The 20224-nt window shown below is 38.5% G+C and overlaps 1 long non-coding RNA gene across 1 annotated transcript; it reads right to left on the minus strand.

Annotated features, from left to right (window-relative positions):
- Positions 1-18892: 18892 nt before the first annotated feature.
- Positions 18893-19211, minus strand: LOC109201214 (uncharacterized). The gene is made up of 3 exons (XR_002061241.1): positions 19165-19211; positions 19029-19055; positions 18893-18920 (listed from the first exon to the last, which is right to left on the minus strand). It is a non-coding gene; the product is annotated as an uncharacterized LOC109201214 (long non-coding RNA).
- Between the last annotated feature and the right edge of the window lie 1013 nt (positions 19212-20224).

Raw genomic sequence — 20224 nt, forward strand, 5'->3', positions numbered from 1 at the left:
GCTTGAGGAACTAATAGACTGTTTGCTCCACCCACCAGTACTGGGATTCGTACACACAGATGCCTCACACAAGGGGTTAGGTGCCGTGTTGTACCAGAGACAAGATGGTAAGCTGCGAGTTATTGCTTATGGCTCCCGTACTCTAACAGCAGCTGAAAAAAACTACCACTTCCATGCAGGAAAACTAGAATTTTTAGCATTGAAGTGGGCTATCACTGACAAATTCAGAGACGATTTGTACTATGCCCCAACATTTACTGTCTATAGCGATAACAACCCGCTAACGTACATTTTGTCAACAGCCAAACTGAATGCCACCACATCAAGATGGGTCGCTGAGCTCGCTGATTTTCACTTCACCATTTAAAGGATTATTCTATTCTATTCTATCCTATTCTTTACTTCTGTGTGATACTGATTTTTTTTCCTTTCTTTTTCATGTTGGATCGTTTTGAATGAAGAAGAAAAATGGAAAGGTATTTTTATGAATTGTGTGCTCATTTATTCCTTCTGGATGTTCTTTGTATTAATAAAAAAGCATGTAGGATTTCATACATTTATAGAATTTCGACCAAAACAAAGTAAACTTGCTTCACATATTCTAGTTGGTTAGTCAGGCTGCAAGTACTTCTCAATTTTAGTAAGAATGATTGATTATCATTTTCTTTTCCCTCAGAAAACAAAACGGCGATAAAGGTAAGAAAAACTATTGCAAAAAACTTCTGCAGTGTCTTCTCAGTTCAGTTTCAGTTTTATTTGTCATATGCAAGTTAGCACAGGGTCAACATCGCAATGAAATGTGTTTGACGAGCAGCGGTCTCTCAGCAGCATGATACAGTAGGAAAAAAATATAATAAAATATAATATAATAAAATAAAATAAAAATAGAAAAATAGTAAAGAGCAAAATATTAGAGAGACATGGTAAAAGAGAAAAGATGACTAAATATATATGTATCTATAAATATAAATATATGTACACTAGTGATTAAATAAGAAAATCTTGAAAAGAAATATGACGGGAGGGCAGATGGGATATTGCACAGGAATGAGCAGCAGAAATTTACAGTATTGCACTTTTTAAATATAAACTACAATAACAATAAAGTGAAGTGACCAGTGCAGATTAATCAGAGTACTTGTGAAGCTGCAGGGTAGCTTCTGAGTCCTGTGTTGTGTGTGTTTAAGTGTTGTGGTTGAGGTGTCGTATGGCTTGGTGGTAAAAACTGTTTTTAAGTCTTGTAGTCCGAGCAGACAGACTCCTGTAACGTCTGCCAGATGGTAACAAGGAGAACAGCTGATGTGCTGGGTGGCTGTGGTCCTTGATGATGCTGTGTGCTTTACGGAGGCATCGCTGGTGATAAATGTTCTGAATGGCAGGAAGCCTCGTGCCAGTGATGTGCTCTGCTGCCTTCACCACCCTCTGTAGTGATTTACGGCTGCTGGCAGAGCAGCTTCTGTACCAAACTGTGATGCAGCTCGTCAGCAAGCTCTCAATTGCACACCTGTAGAAATTTGAGATGATGCTGGCGTTCATGCCAAACTTCCTCAGCCTCCTAGGAAGTAAAGCCGCTGGCGAGCTTTCCTGATAGCAGTGTCTGTGTGAAGGGTCCAGGAGAAGTCCTCAGTGATGTTGACTCCAAGGAACTTGAAGCTGCTGACCCTTTCGACCTTGACACCGTTGATGTGGATGGGCTGGTGTTCCCTGACTGGTCGTTTCCGGTAGTCCACTATCATTTCTCTAGTTTTGCTGATGTTGAGAGTCAGGTTATTTTCCAGGCACCACTCGTACAGTGCCACCACCTCCTCTCTATAGGCCGTCTCATCATTACCTGTGATGAGGCCTATGATGGTTGTGTCATCAGCAAACTTGATGATGATGTTGGACTCATGTTTAGCAACACAGTCGTGTGTGAACAGGGAATATAGGAGGGGGCTAAGCACACAACCCTGGGGCGTACCTGTGTTAAGGATGAGCGATGAGGAAGTGTGCTTACCAACTCTCACCACTTGGGGCCTGTTTGTGAGGAAGTTTAGAATCCATCTGCAGATCGGTGTTCCCAGCCCAAGGTCGACGAGCTTCGTGGCAAGTTTTGAGGGGATGATGGTGTTAAATGCCGAGCTGTAGTCGATGAAGAGCATTCTTGCATATGTATTCCCTTTCTCCAGGTGAGTGAGGGTGGTGTGTGTTGCCAGGGCGATGGCATCCTCTGTGGCTCTGTTTGTCCGATAGGCAAACTGAAGAGGGTCCAGTGTGTCAGGGAGGGAGGAGCAGATGTGACCTTTGACCAGCCGCTCCAGGCACTTCATGATGACGGATGTCAGTGCAACAGGACGGTAGTCATTCAGACAGGAGACCACTGATTTTTTGGGAACGGGAATGATGGTGGATGCTTTGAGGGACGTGGGGACCACTGACTGCCTCAGGGAGAGGTTGAAGATGTTGGTGAACACCTCTGCCAGCTCGTCTGCACACACTCTGAGTAGCCGGCCTGGGATGCCGTCCGGTCCTAGGGCTTTGTGAGGATTGACCTTTTTAAAGGTCCATCTCACAGCTTCTGTTTTCAGAGTTAAAGTTGCAGCCTCACTGTCCTCCTGAGGGTAGAGGATCTGCTCTCTGTTGTCTGCATCAAAACGAGCATAGAAGTTGTTAAGCTCGTCTGCGAGAGATGCAGTGGGCTGAACACTGACTGTGTTGACCTTCTTGTAGTCAGTGATGCAGCGCAGTCCATTCCACAGTCGCCTGGTGTCAAAGCTGTGGTAGCTGGACTCCATTTTGTCCCTGTAGTCCTTTCTGGCCTTTTTTATGGACTTTTTATGGACTTTTATGGACTCTCATCATCTGCTTTAAGGTTTATTGTTCTAAAAAATAAGTAATAATCTTTACTTTTGTGTTGACAAAGATAATTTTACTGTGTAAAATTAGTCAAATGAAGATTTTTTTAAGCTTTACTATAACTGAACTCGCATTTTAAAAAAAAACCTTTTTTGCTCTTTGGTCAAAGGCTCAGAAATGAGCTGCATGTTTCTGGGCCTTTAGCCATGAAACATGCAGCTTTGAATAATAATTTACACCTGAGTTGTCAATCCATTTGTATGAAAACATTTTTTCAAAGTGTTAGATTTCTTGATATAAAATTTCCATTTCCAATGCAGGAATAAAACATGTATTAACACAGACTTTGCTACTCTCTTCAAAGTTGCTAAGAATAAAAAGTCAATAATAAACCACAACACCAATATAAAGATTTAAACTTTAGATAATCTCTCATGTGAATTTTCATTTCAGAAAAAAGGCGAGCTCCTCCCCGGCTGACCAGGGTGGAGTATCGAGTGATGTAAGTTAAATGCAGACGATCAAAAATTAAAGTTCCGTCAGTCTGGAAAAATCACACCCATCAGATTCACATTGATGTGATAGTTACATGTTTGCTCACTGTTTTTTCTCATGTCTGCAGACACCAAAAATACCTCCACCTGTGGAGATTACAGCCACCGCCGGGCGAAGGTGACCGGCGGGGGATAAAGGCCCATGTCCGGGTATGTGTGGGATGAGAAAAGAAGTTATTACACCATCAGTTTCATTGTCCTGGGCAGCAATGTTTGTTGGAAGTACTTATGTGGGTTTTTTTTAATGTGTTTTTTTCAGGAGGCGCTCGCAAATGGGCGTGTCCCAGTAAGTATTTCTCCAGGGTTTTTTTTTCCAATTATAATATATATATATATATATATATATATATATATATAAACCTTCCATTTATTTCTTAATCTGCTGTTTTGTTTGTTTGTTTAGAGACCAACGTGGAGACCCCCACAGTCTAAGTACCTATGCAGTAGTAGCACCCAGATTTTCAGCATAATGGTATTTTGCATTGCATTGCTGTTTTGATGCAGTTTTCTGTCTTCATTTATGTTGGAAGTGATAAGTAGAGCCGTACGTTTTAATTTTTTTCAGAAATCTCTCAGTCAGACCGTGGTATATCATGTTTAGGTGGAAACTAGTGAGCTAACTTCACGAAGCTCTTGACTACTTAAGTATTCTTTTTAAGATTCAAGATTAAGAATCTTGAATCCTCACCCTTCTTGAGCTTCTCGAGTGATGTTGCGATCACTTGGTATACAGTGGCTTGCAAAAGTATTCGGCCCCCTTGAACTTTTCCACATTTTGTCACATTACAGCCACAAACATGAATCAATTTTATTGGAATTCCACGTGAAAGACCAATACAAAGTGGTGTAGACTTGAGAAGTGGAACGAAAATCATACATGATTCCAAACATTTTTTACAAATAAATAAAGTGGGGTGTGCGTAATTATTCAGCCCCTGAGTCAATACTTTGTAGAACTACCTGGTTTGCTGCAATTACAGCTGACAGTCTTTTAAGGTATGTCTCTACAAGCTTTGCACATCTACAGACTGAAATCCTTGCCCATTCTTCTTTGCAAAACAGCTCCAGCTGAGTCAGATTAGATGGACAGCGTTTGTGAACAGCAGTTTTCAGATGTTGCCACAGATTCTCGATTGGATTTAGATCTGGACTTTGACTGGGCCATTCTAACACATGGACATGTTTTGTTTTAAACCATTCCATTGTTGCCCTGGCTTTATGTTCAGGGTCGTTGTCCTGCTGGAAGGTGAACGTCCGCCCCAGTCTCAAGTCTTTTGCAGACCCCAAGAGGTTTTCTTCCAAGATTGCCCTGTATTTGGCTCCATCCATCTTCCCATCAACTCTGACCAGCTTCCCTGTCCCTGCTGAAGAGAAGCACCCCCAGAGCATGATGCTGCCACCACCATATTTGACAGTGGGGATGGTGTGTTCAGAGTGATGCGCAGTGTGGACAGATTCCCCCACCTTAGCTGTAGATCTTTGCAGCTTGTCCAGAGTCACCATGGGCCTCTTGGCTGCATTTCTGATCAGCGCTCTCCTTGTTCGGCCTGTGAGTTTAGGTGGACGGCCTTGTCTTGGTAGGTTTACAGTTGTGCCATACTCCTTCCATTTCTGAATGATGGCTTGAACAGTGCTCCGTGGGATGTTCAAGGCTTGGGAAATCTTTTTGTAGCCTAAGCCTGCTTTAAATTTCTCAATAACTTTATCCCTGACCTGTCTGGTGTGTTCTTTGGACTTCATGGTGTTGTTGCTCCCAATATTCTCTTAGACAGCCTCTGAGGCCGTCACAGAGCAGCTGTATTTGTACTGACATTAGATTACACACAGGTGCACTCTATTTAGTCATTAGCACTCATCAGGCAATGTCTATGGGCAACTGACTGCACTCAGACCAAAGGGGGCTGAATAATTATGCACACCCCACTTTATTTATTTGTAAAAAATGTTTGGAATCATGTATGATTTTTGTTCCACTTCTCACGTGTACACCACTTTGTATTGCTCTTTCACGTGGAATTCCAATAAAATTGATTCATGTTTGTGGCTGTAATGTGACAAAATGTGGAAAAGTTCAAGGGGGCCGAATACTTTTGCAAGCCACTGTAGCTATATCTGTCACTTCTTCCTCTACTTGTCCACCACTGCTATATATATGCCAGTTTTCTTAGCTGTGTCTTAGCTTAGTGATTATCAATTCAAGAAGACTCCTCAAGATTTGGTAGAACAGATTTAACAAGATTTGTCAAGTTGTGAAAGCGCTTGCTCATAGGGGGTCATCTAATTGTTGGAGCGTTTTCCGTTTTCTCTGTATTATTGTAGTCTTTAACTTACAGTTTAAAGCACCTTGAGGCAACTGTTGTTGTGATTTGGCGCAGTATAAATACAATTAAAGTTATTTGAACTTGCCTTACTCTCTGCAGGTGTTGATCAAAGGCTTATTTGACTACCAAAGGTTTTGCTTAATTGTCTTGCTAACAAACTGTATTTGTGCTCGTCTCCCTCAAAGATCGCCATCAGAATAAGGGGGTCCTCATGGATGGTGAGTGTAGTTGAACCAATAGAATGTTCTGCTTGATAATTATTGCTCTCTATTTCTTAACAGCCTTTCTTCAATTTTCATCCTCAGGTGCAGAAAATAAAAAAAAAAATCAATTACTACAGTTCTATGCTTTACTTAATAATTAATCGCCCATCCCATCACACTATGAATATTTACATGCAAAGCGTCCCTGGGAGCCATCCATATGCCAGAGGGAGGGAAGTCTGTGTGTTTATAGCATTAAACGCTCAAATATCGTCACAAACCCCATTTCGCCTCCAACCATGAAAAACACTCACTAAAGCATTGCAAGCATTTTATTTGGTGTTGCACAATGTAACCTATTCAAGTCCCATTTAGACGTGGAGAGTCAGACTACAGGTACTCTCTCTATGCTGAGCAGGAAAATGCAGGTGGATGCCCCACTGGTTGCTTGGATCACTGACTATTTAACAAGTCGACCACAGCATGTTCGGCTGAAGAGCTGCCGCTCGGATAACAGGGGCGCCGCAGGTGACTGTCCTATTACCCTTCCTCTTCACCCTCTACACATCTGACTTCAGGTACAAGTCTCAGTGATGTCATCTGCAGAAATTCTCTGATGACTCTGCCATTGTGGGCTGTATCAGGGATGGACAGGAGGAGTGCAGGAGTGTGGTGGACAGCTTTGTTGAGTGGTGTGAGTTAAACCATCTAGAGCTTAACATCACAAAGACAAAGGAACTGATCATGGACTTCAGGAAGCATGCTTCTCCTCCTACCCCTGTCACCATCAGAGGGGCTGATGTGGAGCTTTATTCAAGGTGGAGATGGTGAGGACAGGAACTAAGAAATAACTAAACTGGGAAAACCTAAATACATGAAATTAAAACCAAAACTCACAGAGTGACATGCAAAGGAACACAGGTAGGACCACAGCGGAGACTCTGGGAAGACATCACAGACAAATCAGCAACAGGCAGGAGAACACACAGGGCTTAAATACACACACAGGAGTAATCATGGGTTGGGAGACAGGAGGGAGAAGTCAGGGCCGACGAGACACAGACGTAAAGCTGAGAACACTCACATGAGACGGAGACCTTAAGAATAAAACAGGAAATACAACAGGTTTGCACAGACATGAACTTAACACAAGACATGGCGACAGGGAGGGAACATAAAGACGTGGGACCAGGGCAGGCACAGGGACACAGAACAAAAGGAGCTTGAAATACAAAACAGAAACAAAACCTGAGAACAAGAAATTCCCAACAAGAATGAACCTAAAACATAAGATAATAATCAAAACCTAAAAGTCCACCACTGGGTCCACAGACTCAGGACCACGACAACTGCTGTCTTCAAAAAAGGGCAGAGTTGGCTTTTCCTAATGAGGTGGCTCAGGTTCTTCAATGTTGGTAGGAAAATGCTGACCATGTTCTATCACGCTGTGGTTGAAAGCGTTCTTTGCAGCTGTGTGCTGGGGCAGTGGGGTGAAGACAGCTGATGCCAACAGGCTGAACAAGCTGATCTAAAAGGCTGGTTCTATCCTGGGTGTCAGACTGGAGAACCTGGAGGTGTCCGAGAGGAGAATGCTAAAGAAGCTTCTTTGTGTTATGGACAACCTCTGCCATCCCATGCATGCCTCCGTGATGGACCATCGGAGCACACGCAGCAAAAGACTAATCGCCCCGAAATGCAGAACTGACCGCCACAGGAAATCCTTCATGCCAGTGGCAATAAGACTGTACAACTCTTCCTCGCTCTGTAGGGGATTTTCCTGAGGATTACTACCAACGTTATTCTGTTCCCATTTAGACCGTGCAATATCACCCAACAGTATTTTATTGAATGTTTGTTTCATCTCCCCATCATATGCTGCTACTCTCTTTTATTTAGTTGCATAATACTATGTCACTTTTTAGACTCACCTGCACTGATAGTTAAGTTATTTTATTTTTCAGGATATAGTTACATTGTTACTTCGTTGGGGTTATTTGATATTATATTTTGTACTATCCTACTGCATATTACTGTATGCACTATTCCTATTGTATATAATATATATCTTATTCCTCTGTCTCTATTGCTGCATTGAGCATGTGTATGACAAAAGACTTTCCCTTGGGACCGAGTATAGGAAGAAGAAAATAAAGTTGATGTTATTGAAGTGTTGAATGTGCTGAATAATGAAATTAGTGTAAGCTGATGAGTTAGAAGTGGGTGCAGTGGGTGGTTATGAAGTGGAGGAGGAAGACAGGAAAACAGCAGAACGTTAACACGTTAATGCATCATCACGATTAATGCGAGTAAAATTTTACGCATTTATCCAGAACGCAGATTGGACAAACTTTGGACAAACTGCCCGAAATGTGTTGACAGAGACATTTCAGGGATTCTGAGTCACTTTGTGCTCCAGATGGGTTAATTGCGTTACAAATTTTAATCGCGTTAATCGTGATGATGGATTAATCTGTGCTAATGTTAACAGCCCTCTTTTTTGTGATCTAGATGTTGAGCTTATCTCACACAAAAATATCCCACAACATGCTGCAGAGGAAAAAGAGCACAGCTGTTTAAAACTCAAAGGGACCGATGTGACAGGTTCAGAGTGAGATGGTGGCATTATTTTAAGCATGAGAAGTAATTAGTTCAGAGACCTCAAAAAAGAGAGAAGCAATCTGAATAAATAGCACTTATTAAAGTTGGTCCTCTCAGTGATTGGGCTGTTATTAATAATTTTTTTCTAATAGTTAAAATTGTATTTGTAGAGAAAATCATTTAGCTATTACTACTCAGAGCTAAGGCCATACAAGGCTCAGGAGAGTGGTGACTCTCTGTAAGCCTGGCCACAGCGCTAGAAAGAAACCAGGGGTTGTTCCTGTTTAAAGAGGGCTGCTTTTAATAATGTAATGTAACATAAAAATATACTGTAAGTAATTTTTCCACAGGGCAGTCAAAGGTTTTGTAAATTGGTGGAATACTGTTTCATCTTCAGCTGAGGAACACTACAAGGAGCTGTCTTACTTAGTAATTACTTAGTGGCAGTATATGTACACCCTTCAAGTAAAAACTGTGTCACTTGTTATGGAAAGGTTTTATAACCTCCTACTTGTCAAAGTGATGAAACAAATACACATCTATGTGAAGGCAGGGTGGAGCATGTGGAAAATACTGTCAGGGGTGATTTGTGACAGAAGGAGAGCAGAAGGAAATAAAGGGAATATTTACGACATGGAACTGAGACCCAATATGATGTATGGTTTGGAGCCAGCAGCGTTGACAAAAAAAAAATTAAGATATTAAGATTTTCACTACAAGTGACCAGAATGGTTAAGATTAGAAATATGTGTGTGTGTGTGTATACATATATATTTCTAATCTCTCTCTCTCTCTCTGTCTCTCTCTCTCTCTCTCTCTATATATATATGTGTGTGTGTATATGTATATATATATATATATATATATACATATATGTATATATGTATATGTGTGTGTGTGTGTATATATGACAAAGGATGCTGAATAAGGAGCCGGAAAGGAGAAAGACCACAGAGGGAGGTTCATGGATGTGACAGAAGAGAATGTTAGTGATAGGGTGAAAGGGATGATCCGCTGTGGCTATTCATAAAGGGAGCATCCAAAATAAGAAGTATTCGCCTTAACAATAGATGACGGCGAAGCATTTAATCAATAACTACTGAAAACCAACGAAGAAGACGCAGGGGGAACGTGTCTGCGCGCGCAACCATTCCGTAATCTTGAGGTAAAATGGCGTCGAGTGCAAGAAGATGTCGGAATTAAGAGTTGTTGATCTTAAATCGGAGCTCAAGCGAAGAAGTTTGGACACCTTTGGTGTGAAGAGTGTTCTTGTCGCGCGACTTAGACAGGTCAGTCAGACGGAGCTGATGTGTGCAGAAACGATGACCGAGCCTGGCTGCGCCGTGCACAGATGCTAACGCTAATGCTAGCCCGTTTAGTCACAGATAGGGTTGCCAACTCCCTGAAAGATACATAAGGGACACCTCGTGGCCAGGGCCGGGCAACCCAGTTGTCTTCACCCTTCCCAATGTGGTGAATTTTGTAGCTCTTTTTTTAACCATTTTTAACCATTTGACTTGAATTTGATTTAACTAGATGTATATACGACTGCACGACCGCGGTCAAGTGAGCCGTCATTTGTGAGCCGCGGTCAAGCCAGCCGCTTCTTATCCGCCGCATAAATTTCCTTGCGATTTTACACCAGTCTTTACGGTAGCGCCTTTTCGCTTTATATCCCGATTGAAAGCCTAGAGCCGCGCGCACACAAATTGCAATGGAACAGACCAATACAACCAAAGTGACAGTCTGGTTGCATATTCAAAAATTCATTAAAAATCATCCTTAGTAGTTGATGTCCCACTTTCAACACATCCCTCCTCTGGGACACCTACTGTACCTCTGTGCCAACTTTCAGACAGATTTACTGTAGAATTCCTCAGATATTAAAGCAAACTCGTATTCAATTCAATACAGTCAATAAAATAGAATTATGTCATTTTCAAAAATTCATTAAAAATCATCCTTAGTAGTTGATGTCCAACTTTCAACACATCCCTCCTCTGGGACACCTACTGTACCTGTGTGCCAAGTTTCAGCCAGATTTACTGTAGAATTCCTCAGAAATTAAAGGAAACTTTTATTCAATGCAATACAGTCAATACAACAGAATTATGTCATTTTCAAAAATTCATTAAAAATCATCCTTAGTAGTTGATGTCCCACTTTCAACACATCCCTCCTCTGGGACACCTACTGTACCTCTGTGCCAAGTTTCAGCCAGATTTACTGTAGAATTCCTCAGATATTAAAGCAAACTTGTATTCAATGCAATACAGTTAATATACTACAATTATGTCATTTTCAAAAATTCATTAAAAATCGTCCTGAGTAGTTGATGTCCAACTTTCAACACATCCCTCCTCTGAGACACCTACTGTACCTGTGTGCCAACTTTCAGACAGATTTACTGTAGAATTCCTCAGATATTAAAGCAAACTCGTATTCAATTCAATACAGTCAATAAAATAGAATTATGTCATTTTCAAAAATTCATTAAAACTCATCCTTAGTAGTTGATGTCCAACTTTCAACACATCCCTCCTCTGGGACACCTACTGTACCTCTGTGCCAAGTTTCAGCCAGATTTACTGTAAAATTCCTCAGATATTAAAGGAAACTTGTATTCAATGCAATACAGTTAATATACTACAATTATGTCATTTTCAAAAATTCATTAAAATCGTCCTGAGTAGTTGATGTCCAACTTTCAACACATCCCTCCTCTGGGACACCTACTGTACCTGTGTGCCAAGTTTCAGACAGATTTACTGTAGAATTCCTCAGAAATACAAGGAAACTTTTATTCAATTCAATACAGTCAATACAACAGAATTATGTCATTTTCAAAAATTCATTAAAACTCATCCTCAATAGTTGATGTCCAACTTTCAACAGATTCTTACTCTGGGACACCTACTGTACCTCTGTGCCAAGTTCCATCCAGATTTACTGTAGAATTCCTCAGATATTAAAGCAAACTCGTATTCAATTCAATACAGTCAATAAAATAGAATTATGTCATTTTCAAAAATTCATTAAAACTCATCCTTAGTAGTTGATGTCCAACTTTCAACACATCCCTCCTCTGGGACACCTACTGTACCTGTGTGCCAAGTTTCAGACAGATTTACTGTAGAATTCCTCAGATATTAAAGCAAACTCGTATTCAATTCAATACAGTCAATAAAATAGAATTATGTCATTTTCAAAAATTCATTAAAAATCATCCTTAGTAGTTGATGTCCAACTTTCAACACATCCCTCCTCTGGGACACCTACTGTACCTCTGTGCCAAGTTTCAGACAGATTTACTGTAGAATTCCTCAGATATTAAAGCAAACTCGTATTCAATTCAATACAGTCAATATACTATAATTATGTCATTTTCAAAAATTCATTAAAAATCGTCCTGAGTAGTTGATGTCCAACTTTCAACACATCCCTCCTCTGGGACACCTACTGTACCTGTGTGCCAAGTTTCAGACAGATTTACTGTAGAATTCCTCAGATATTAAAGCAAACTCGTATTCAATTCAATACAGTCAATAAAATAGAATTATGTCATTTTCAAAAATTCATTAAAACTCATCCTTAGTAGTTGATGTCCAACTTTCAACACATCCCTCCTCTGGGACACCTACTGTACCTGTGTGCCAACTTTCAGACAGATTTACTGTAGAATTCCTCAGATATTAAAGCAAACTCGTATTCAATTCAATACAGTCAATAAAATAGAATTATGTCATTTTCAAAAATTCATTAAAAATCATCCTTAGTAGTTGATGTCCAACTTTCAACACATCCCTCCTCTGGGACACCTACTGTACCTCTGTGCCAAGTTTCAGACAGATTTACTGTAGAATTCCTCAGATATTAAAGCAAACTTGTATTCAATTCAATACAGTCAATATACTACAATTATGTCATTTTCAAAAATTCATTAAAAATCGTCCTGAGTAGTTGATGTCCAACTTTCAACACATCCCTCCTCTGGGACACTTACTGTACCTGTGTGCCAAGTTTCAGCCAGATTTACTGTAGAATTCCTCAGAAATTAAAGCAAACTCGTATTCAATTCAATACAGTCAATAAAATAGAATTATGTCATTTTCAAAAATTCATTAAAACTCATCCTTAGTAGTTGATGTCCAACTTTCAACACATCCCTCCTCTGGGACACCTACTGTACCTGTGTGCCAAGTTTCAGATAGATTTACTGTAGAATTCCTCAGATATTAAAGCAAACTCGTATTCAATTCAATACAGTCAATAAAATAGAATTATGTCATTTTCAAAAATTCATTAAAAATCATCCTTAGTAGTTGATGTCCAACTTTCAACACATCCCTCCTCTGGGACACCTACTGTACCTCTGTGCCAAGTTTCAGACAGATTTACTGTAGAATTCCTCAGATATTAAAGCAAACTCGTATTCAATTCAATATAGTCAATATACTACAATTATGTCATTTTCAAAAATTCATTAAAAATCGTCCTGAGTAGTTGATGTCCAACTTTCAACACATCCCTCCTCTGGGACACCTACTGTACCTCTGTGCCAAGTTTCAGACAGATTTACTGTAGAATTCCTCAGATATTAAAGCAAACTTGTATTCAATGCAATACAGTTAATATACTACAATTATGTCATTTTCAAAAATTCATTAAAAATCGTCCTGAGTAGTTGATGTCCAACTTTCAACACATCCCTCCTCTGAGACACCTACTGTACCTGTGTGCCAACTTTCAGACAGATTTACTGTAGAATTCCTCAGATATTAAAGCAAACTCGTATTCAATTCAATACAGTCAATAAAATAGAATTATGTCATTTTCAAAAATTCATTAAAACTCATCCTTAGTAGTTGATGTCCAACTTTCAACACATCCCTCCTCTGGGACACCTACTGTACCTCTGTGCCAAGTTTCAGCCAGATTTACTGTAAAATTCCTCAGATATTAAAGGAAACTTGTATTCAATGCAATACAGTTAATATACTACAATTATGTCATTTTCAAAAATTCATTAAAAATCGTCCTGAGTAGTTGATGTCCAACTTTCAACACATCCCTCCTCTGGGACACCTACTGTACCTGTGTGCCAAGTTTCAGACAGATTTACTGTAGAATTCCTCAGAAATACAAGGAAACTTTTATTCAATTCAATACAGTCAATACAACAGAATTATGTCATTTTCAAAAATTCATTAAAACTCATCCTCAATAGTTGATGTCCAACTTTCAACAGATTCTTACTCTGGGACACCTACTGTACCTCTGTGCCAAGTTCCATCCAGATTTACTGTAGAATTCCTCAGATATTAAAGCAAACTCGTATTCAATTCAATACAGTCAATAAAATAGAATTATGTCATTTTCAAAAATTCATTAAAACTCATCCTTAGTAGTTGATGTCCAACTTTCAACACATCCCTCCTCTGGGACACCTACTGTACCTGTGTGCCAAGTTTCAGACAGATTTACTGTAGAATTCCTCAGATATTAAAGCAAACTCGTATTCAATTCAATACAGTCAATAAAATAGAATTATGTCATTTTCAAAAATTCATTAAAAATCATCCTTAGTAGTTGATGTCCAACTTTCAACACATCCCTCCTCTGGGACACCTACTGTACCTCTGTGCCAAGTTTCAGACAGATTTACTGTAGAATTCCTCAGATATTAAAGCAAACTCGTATTCAATTCAATACAGTCAATATACTATAATTATGTCATTTTCAAAAATTCATTAAAAATCGTCCTGAGTAGTTGATGTCCAACTTTCAACACATCCCTCCTCTGGGACACCTACTGTACCTGTGTGCCAAGTTTCAGACAGATTTACTGTAGAATTCCTCAGATATTAAAGCAAACTCGTATTCAATTCAATACAGTCAATAAAATAGAATTATGTCATTTTCAAAAATTCATTAAAACTCATCCTTAGTAGTTGATGTCCAACTTTCAACACATCCCTCCTCTGGGACACCTACTGTACCTGTGTGCCAACTTTCAGACAGATTTACTGTAGAATTCCTCAGATATTAAAGCAAACTCGTATTCAATTCAATACAGTCAATAAAATAGAATTATGTCATTTTCAAAAATTCATTAAAAATCATCCTTAGTAGTTGATGTCCAACTTTCAACACATCCCTCCTCTGGGACACCTACTGTACCTCTGTGCCAAGTTTCAGACAGATTTACTGTAGAATTCCTCAGATATTAAAGCAAACTTGTATTCAATTCAATACAGTCAATATACTACAATTATGTCATTTTCAAAAATTCATTAAAAATCGTCCTGAGTAGTTGATGTCCAACTTTCAACACATCCCTCCTCTGGGACACTTACTGTACCTGTGTGCCAAGTTTCAGCCAGATTTACTGTAGAATTCCTCAGAAATTAAAGCAAACTCGTATTCAATTCAATACAGTCAATAAAATAGAATTATGTCATTTTCAAAAATTCATTAAAACTCATCCTTAGTAGTTGATGTCCAACTTTCAACACATCCCTCCTCTGGGACACCTACTGTACCTGTGTGCCAAGTTTCAGATAGATTTACTGTAGAATTCCTCAGATATTAAAGCAAACTCGTATTCAATTCAATACAGTCAATAAAATAGAATTATGTCATTTTCAAAAATTCATTAAAAATCATCCTTAGTAGTTGATGTCCAACTTTCAACACATCCCTCCTCTGGGACACCTACTGTACCTCTGTGCCAAGTTTCAGACAGATTTACTGTAGAATTCCTCAGATATTAAAGCAAACTCGTATTCAATTCAATATAGTCAATATACTACAATTATGTCATTTTCAAAAATTCATTAAAAATCGTCCTGAGTAGTTGATGTCCAACTTTCAACACATCCCTCCTCTGGGACACCTACTGTACCTCTGTGCCAAGTTTCAGACAGATTTACTGTAGAATTCCTCAGATATTAAAGCAAACTCGTATTCAATTCAATACAGTCAATAAAATAGAATTATGTCATTTTCAAAAATTCATTAAAACTCATCCTTAGTAGTTGATGTCCAACTTTCAACACATCCCTCCTCTGGGACACCTACTGTACCTGTGTGCCAAGTTTCAGACAGATTTACTGTAGAATTCCTCAGATATTAAAGCAAACTCGTATTCAATTCAATACAGTCAATAAATAGAATTATGTCATTTTCAAAAATTCATTAAAAATCATCCTTAGTAGTTGATGTCCAACTTTCAACACATCCCTCCTCTGGGACACCTACTGTACCTCTGTGCCAAGTTTCAGACAGATTTACTGTAGAATTCCTCAGATATTAAAGCAAACTTGTATTCAATTCAATACAGTCAATATACTACAATTATGTCATTTTCAAAAATTCATTAAAAATCGTCCTGAGTAGTTGATGTCCAACTTTCAACACATCCCTCCTCTGGGACACCTACTGTACCTGTGTGCCAACTTTCAGACAGATTTACTGTAGAATTCCTCAGATATTAAAGCAAACTCGTATTCAATTCAATACAGTCAATAAAATAGAATTATGTCATTTTCAAAAATTCATTAAAAATCATCCTTAGTAGTTGATGTCCAACTGTCAACACATCCCTCCTCTGGGACACCTACTGTACCTGTGTGCCAAGTTTCAGACAGATTTACTGTAGAATTCCTCAGATATTAAAGCAAACTCGTATTCAATTCAATACAGTCAATAAAATAGAATTATGTCATTTTCAAAAATTCATTAAAACTCATCCTTAGTAGTTGATGTCCAACTTTCAACACATCCCTCCTCTGGGACACCTACTGTACCTGTGTGCCAAGTTTCAGACAGATTTACTGTAGAATTCCTCCGATATTAAAGCAAACTCGTATTCAATTCAATACAGTCAATAAAATAGAATTATGTCATTTTCAAAAATTCATTAAAAATCATCCTTAGTAGTTGATGTCCAACTTTCAACACATCCCTCCTCTGGACACCTACTGTACCTCTGTGCCAAGTTTCAGACAGATTTACTGTAGAATTCCTCAGATATTAAAGCAAACTCGTATTCAATTCAATATAGTCAATATACTACAATTATGTCATTTTCAAAAATTCATTAAAAATCGTCCTGAGTAGTTGATGTCCAACTTTCAACACATCCCTCCTCTGGGACACCTACTGTACCTCTGTGCCAAGTTTCAGACAGATTTACTGTAGAATTCCTCAGATATTAAAGCAAACTCGTATTCAATTCAATACAGTCAATAAAATAGAATTATGTCATTTTCAAAATTCATTAAAACTCATCCTTAGTAGTTGATGTCCAACTTTCAACACATCCCTCCTCTGGGACACCTACTGTACCTGTGTGCCAAGTTTCAGACAGATTTACTGTAGAATTCCTCAGATATTAAAGCAAACTCGTATTCAATTCAATACAGTCAATAAAATAGAATTATGTCATTTTCAAAAATTCATTAAAAATCATCCTTAGTAGTTGATGTCCAACTTTCAACACATCCCTCCTCTGGGACACCTACTGTACCTCTGTGCCAAGTTTCAGACAGATTTACTGTAGAATTCCTCAGATATTAAAGCAAACTTGTATTCAATTCAATACAGTCAATATACTACAATTATGTCATTTTCAAAAATTCATTAAAAATCGTCCTGAGTAGTTGATGTCCAACTTTCAACACATCCCTCCTCTGGGACACCTACTGTACCTGTGTGCCAACTTTCAGACAGATTTACTGTAGAATTCCTCAGATATTAAAGCAAACTCGTATTCAATTCAATACAGTCAATAAAATAGAATTATGTCATTTTCAAAATTCATTAAAAATCATCCTTAGTAGTTGATGTCCAACTGTCAACACATCCCTCCTCTGGGACACCTACTGTACCTGTGTGCCAAGTTTCAGACAGATTTACTGTAGAATTCCTCAGATATTAAAGCAAACTCGTATTCAATTCAATACAGTCAATAAAATAGAATTATGTCATTTTCAAAAATTCATTAAAACTCATCCTTAGTAGTTGATGTCCAACTTTCAACACATCCCTCCTCTGGGACACCTACTGTACCTGTGTGCCAAGTTTCAGACAGATTTACTGTAGAATTCCTCCGATATTAAAGCAAACTCGTATTCAATTCAATACAGTCAATAAAATAGAATTATGTCATTTTCAAAAATTCATTAAAAATCATCCTTAGTAGTTGATGTCCAACTTTCAACACATCCCTCCTCTGGGACACCTACTGTACCTCTGTGCCAAGTTTCAGACAGATTTACTGTAGAATTCCTCAGATATTAAAGCAAACTCGTATTCAATTCAATATAGTCAATATACTACAATTATGTCATTTTCAAAAATTCATTAAAAATCGTCCTGAGTAGTTGATGTCCAACTTTCAACACATCCCTCCTCTGGGACACCTACTGTACCTCTGTGCCAAGTTTCAGACAGATTTACTGTAGAATTCCTCAGATATTAAAGCAAACTCGTATTCAATTCAATACAGTCAATAAAATAGAATTATGTCATTTTCAAAAATTCATTAAAACTCATCCTTAGTAGTTGATGTCCAACTTTCAACACATCCCTCCTCTGGGACACCTACTGTACCTGTGTGCCAAGTTTCAGACAGATTTACTGTAGAATTCCTCAGATATTAAAGCAAACTCGTATTCAATTCAATATCTGTGGCAACCTCTGAAAACTGCTGTTCACAAACGCTGTCCATCTAATCTGACTCAGCTGGAGCTGTTTTGCAAAGAAGAATGGGCAAGGATTTCAGTCTGTAGATGTGCAAAGCTTGTAGAGACATACCTTAAAAGACTGTCAGCTGTAATTGCAGCAAAAGGTAGTTCTACAAAGTATTGACTCAGGGGCTGAATAATTACGCACACCCCACTTTATTTATTTGTAAAAAATGTTTGGAATCATGTATGATTTTCGTTCCACTTCTCAAGTCTACACCACTTTGTATTGGTCTTTCACGTGGAATTCCAATAAAATTGATTCATGTTTGTGGCTGTAATGTGACAAAATGTGGAAAAGTTCAAGGGGGCCGAATACTTTTGCAAGCCACTGTATACCAAGTGATCGCAACATCACTCGAGAAGCTCAAGAAGGGTGAGGATTCAAGATTCTTAATCTTGAATCTTAAAAAGAATACTTAAGTAGTCAAGAGCTTCGTGAAGTTAGCTCACTAGTTTCCACCTAAACATGATATACCACGGTCTGAGAGATTTCTGAAAAAAATTAAAACGTACGGCTCTACTTATCACTTCCAACATAAATGAAGACAGAAAACTGCATCAAAACAGCAATGCAATGCAAAATACCATTATGCTGAAAATCTGGGTGCTACTACTGCATAGGTACTTACTTTGGCTGGGGGGGGTCCAGCTTGGTTTCTAAACAAACAAACAAAACAGCAGATTAAGAAATAAATGGAAGGTTTATATATATATATATATATATATATATATAATTGAAAAAAAAAACCCTGGAGAAATACTTACGGGCACGCGCCCATTTGCGAGCGCCTCCTGAAAAAAACACATTAAAAAAAACCCACATAAGTACTTCCAACAAACATTGCTGCCCAGGACAATGAAACTGATGGTGTAATAACTTCTTTTCTCATCCCACACATACCCGGACGTGGGCCTTAACCCCCCGCCGGTCACTTTCGCCCGACGGGGCTGTAGCGCCCAGAGGCGTCGGTACCTCTCGTGTCTGCAGACATGAGAAAAAACAGTGAGCAAACATGTAACTATCACATCAATGTGAATCTGATGGGTGTGATTTTTCCAGACTGACGGAACTGCAAACAGAATGTTACAGAACTGTTATACAGCATGAGGGTAATCAATTCAAATTACTGTCCTTTATTTGACATAATTACTGTCTAACTGACAGAAGTTACAGGAAGTACTGCAAGTTAAATTAAGCTGACAAAAACCTTTTAGTGCTGAATACATACAAGCTCCACATTCAAGAACAATCTGAGCACACTGTCATTAGTTATCATCAGTGGGTAACTCTAGTTATGTATGAAATAGAGCTGGGTCTCATCACTGATTCACTGAGGTCGGAGAGTGATGAAACCTATCAAGAGCCTCTAGAATCATATTTCCACATTATTTCCAGCGTGAGTCTCAAACAGAAGTTGTAGTCCTTTTAATTTTTGATCGTCTGCATTTAACTTACATGATTGGAAACTCCAGCCGGGTCAGCCGGGGAGGCGCTCGCGTTTTTTCTGAAATGAAAATTCACATGAGAGATTATCTAAAGTTTAAATCTTTATATTGGTGTTGTGGTTTATTATTGACTTTTTATTCTTAGCAACTTTGAAGAGAGTAGCAAAGTCTGTGTTAATACATGTTTTATTCCTGCATTGGAAATGGAAATTTTATATCAAGAAATCTAACACTTTGAAAAAATGTTTTCATACAAATGGATTGACAACTCAGGTGTAAATTATTATTCAAAGCTGCATGTTTCATGGCTAAAGGCCCAGAAACATGCAGCTCATTTCTGAGCCTTTGACCAAAGAGCAAAAAAGGTTTTTTTTTAAAATGCGAGTTCAGTTATAGTAAAGCTTAAAAAAATCTTCATTTGACTAATTTTACACAGTAAAATTATCTTTGTCAACACAAAAGTAAAGATTATTACTTATTTTTTAGAACAATAAACCTTAAAGCAGATGATGAGA

This window comes from Oreochromis niloticus, linkage group LG1 (genome assembly GCF_001858045.2).
Source record: "Oreochromis niloticus isolate F11D_XX linkage group LG1, O_niloticus_UMD_NMBU, whole genome shotgun sequence".
NCBI classification, from domain to species: Eukaryota; Metazoa; Chordata; class Actinopteri; order Cichliformes; family Cichlidae; genus Oreochromis; species Oreochromis niloticus.